This window comes from Callithrix jacchus, chromosome 15 (assembly GCF_049354715.1).
Source record: "Callithrix jacchus isolate 240 chromosome 15, calJac240_pri, whole genome shotgun sequence".
NCBI classification, from domain to species: domain Eukaryota; kingdom Metazoa; phylum Chordata; class Mammalia; order Primates; family Cebidae; genus Callithrix; species Callithrix jacchus.
In genome coordinates this window covers 6770670-6774022 of record NC_133516.1, presented here as the reverse complement: position 1 = coordinate 6774022, position 3353 = coordinate 6770670, and the positions used below count along the sequence as shown (strand labels likewise).

Here is a 3353-nt window from a genome sequence, read left to right as displayed (position 1 = left end):
CGGGTCTATGACCTTTAATTAAGTTTATGCCATTAGCTTCCCCTATCAAAGTATTGGAGGCTAATTTGTTCCTTTTATCTTAAAAAAAGATGAAAGACCTAGTATAATGCTTTCAAAAATTTTCACATACTTTGATTTCATCTTCTTATTGCTATTTTTCAATTTCAGTTACTTAGTGTTTTTGAACCAACATGCTAAAACTCAGCATGATAGAAAATATACACCGGTACTTTAGAAAAGAGCAGACAGCAAATTAAAAGGCAGAAAAAGAAATGGAGCGAAGAATGGCCACACAGGATCTGTGGTCTGAGCTCCTGGAAATGTCATCCGTTCCAATGTTACTTACCTTGGCCGCAGTCTTGATGCTACTGAACGTCACTTGCTGCATCCCGAGGCTAACACGACTTTTCAAGCACAGTCTATGATTGCTTCTTACCTGAAAACCTGGGCTGACTGACATTCCGTGACCTGGTGATACTCGCCTGCTTTTGTTGATGGAATATTTGCTCAATTAATAAGAATTAATAGGAATCCTGCAACATGCCTAGAGATGACATGGAAAATTACAGATTGTAACTCTAACTTTTTAAGAGGAAACTGTTACAAAATTTATTTTTCCAGAACCAGAGAGTTGATACGTGATTTGACCTAGGAGTACTTGCCTTTAAATCTGAGTTTAGCCATTTACTTGTGTGCAAATCAGGGAAAACCCTTTAACTTTTGTGTTCTTCAGCTTTCTCATCTATTAAACAGGACTTTAAATGCCAACCTTACAGAATTACCATTAGGTTCGGTTGTATACAATTCCTTTGAATACTCTAAAGACAACTGCCAGGTGGTCTCGGGTGATTGCTTGTCAAGGTCAAGCCCTATCAGAAAACCCTAATCATGTAGGGCAGAAGGATAGTTGGGATAGTTTTGGTTTCTTTAGATCTCATTTCTCTTGACCTTGGTCATGTTTCTAAATTGAGTTTGCAGCAAGCACAATGTCAGTCCTCGTGGAAATATGACCAACAGCACATACACTTCTAACTGCTAGCATCTGGCTAGAAACATAATCTGAGAATAGTCTTTCAAATTAGATGATTAGAGACACAGTGATGTTCACTAGGAAGAAGTCATAGAACCAGGGTTAGTCACATTTAAATCAATGACATAGCAGAGACCAGTGAAGATTATTAAGTATATCAGTGACAAGGTTGTGTAAACTGGGTTCTATTACTTTGATAAAAGATAGATTCAGAATTCAGTGTGACTTTGGTGATTTAGAAAATAGATTAGAAATAAATACAGAAAACTTGTTTATAACTAGGAGCAGACAAGACACAGAATGGGGAGAAGGCTGAAATGTGCCTATTTATGAGGGGAAAGAGCTGGCTATGTGTGGAGAGGCAGAAAAAGAAAGTGAGGTTCTGGGTGGTTATCTGATTGCCTGTGAGTCAGCAATGCGGCATTGCAGTTAGAAGAGCCAGCTGAGTGCTGCAGGGCATGGAGCTAAATCTGAAGGTGTACTTCCTCTTGGAGGGATAGCTGGACTGACCACGCGTGGATTATGAGTCTGAAGGTCCCTGTGGTCTTCCCAGCTTTGGATTCCGTCTCTGGTTAAATACCTGTATATATTTATTTAGGGCACCCACTCAAATCATTTTGCAGAACGAAAATGGCTTTTCTCTTTCTGATGTGAGCCATAAAGAATGCATTATGGGAGAGTATAGTTACCTAAAAATGATGATACCCCATCTTATTTAGGGCAGGAGGAACCCCAACCCTCTTTAGCCTCCTTTATTAAACTGTTATTTTTAAGTTGTTTTGAAAGTTTAAAAATAGTTTAAAGATTTTCTAATTTTTAGCCTATATTATCTCTTCAATAAGTAAACCCTTCAATTTACTACTCATCAGGGTACTACTGTGCATGAAGACCATTGCACACTGTGTCTTGTCTAAATTCACTTTCTTCATGGACAGCCCTTTTTCTTATGTCTGCTTAGTAACTGCTCTTTATCCACCAGGTCTCAGCTGAAGCCTCACTCTGCGTGAAGCCCTTTTTGACCTTCCTGGGTAGAGATGCATCCCTTACGCTCACCTCTGCTGCATTGTGTACCTTCCCCTGTTAAAGGCTCATTAATCACACTGAATGGAATTAGAATGTGAGCTTCTTGAAAGTACAGATCAAATCTTACTCATCTATTCGTTTTTGTATTTTCAGATCCAGAAATGCCCGTGGCACGTGGTGTGGGCTCTGTAATTATTTATGGAATGATTTAATGAAGAAATGAATGAAGATGGGTACATAACTACAAGATCTATGTGAATAGGTTAAAAAAAAGTCTGGTATTTAACTGGAAGAAAGGTAACTCCAACTTTCTCCTTCCATAGTGTACCACACAGGTGAGGAATTTTACTTGAAAAAGAATGTTGAGTTTCCCATGAGCTGTAAGAAAGAAGTCCCCGCCGGGAAGAACTAAGCATAGTCTCTTCTGTCTTCACATACAGAGGATTCGCTCTGTAAGAAGTAAGTTTCTTCTAACTTTAAGCTCTTTGTTCCCTCATGCTAAGCTCCAGAGTTTTCTAATTTTTGGCTTGTACCAGTTGCTTGAGGGTCCATGATGGAGACAGACTCACCCTGAAAAGCCCAATTCCACCTTCAGCAACCTGCAAGAGGCCTCATCTGTTGAAGTGAACTAAAAGTTTAGCCAGTGATAAGATGTTCATATTGTAACACATTCATTTATAGTAAGGGGAAACATGAAGCCAACAAATATTTTTTCAAGGCAGCAAAATGTACAAACGCATCGTTTTCATTCTGTAACTCTCTTTCCTCAGAGGAGGTCTCTTTCCTCTGATCTGAGGGAAAGACACATATTTACCATAGTACTGCCTCCAAGTGTTTCCTTTCTGTTCTTTGAGTGAAGTGTTTCATGCCTGCCGAGGGTGTTAATGATCTGATCCTGATTAAAGTTATTGATCTCTGAGATGTGATTTCTTCTACCCACTACCGTTTTTGTTTCAGAAATAAAGCAACGGAAAATAGCATTGTTTGTTTGCCTAACGACATGTGCTAAACACACACACACAGAAGAAAAACAAAAAGCCTCCCTCCTGTCCTTCAGCTCATTTTTAATATTTATCTTTCCCTGAGCACATTCAGCCAGTCTTTAATGTTGTCAACGTGTTCCTGAGCAGGCTGACTGGGTGTTAGCAAGCAACAGCAGCGGGAAATCTGTGGCCCCTGACAGTTAGAGGAGGCACCCCTCCAAGAAGTGAGTCTAAAAAGCACATATTCATGTTTTAAAAACTCAGACTCAACCAATTTGTGACTGTCATGTTCTCATTTTCTGTTGTAGAATATCATG

At 39.3% G+C, this 3353-nt stretch overlaps 1 long non-coding RNA gene across 1 annotated transcript; it reads left to right on the top strand.

Moving 5' to 3' along the window:
• The first annotated feature begins 2206 nt into the window (after positions 1-2206).
• LOC144579416 (uncharacterized) lies at positions 2207-3128 on the top strand. The gene is made up of 3 exons (XR_013526880.1): positions 2207-2286; positions 2377-2512; positions 2590-3128. It is a non-coding gene; the product is annotated as an uncharacterized LOC144579416 (long non-coding RNA).
• Positions 3129-3353: the final 225 nt, after the last annotated feature.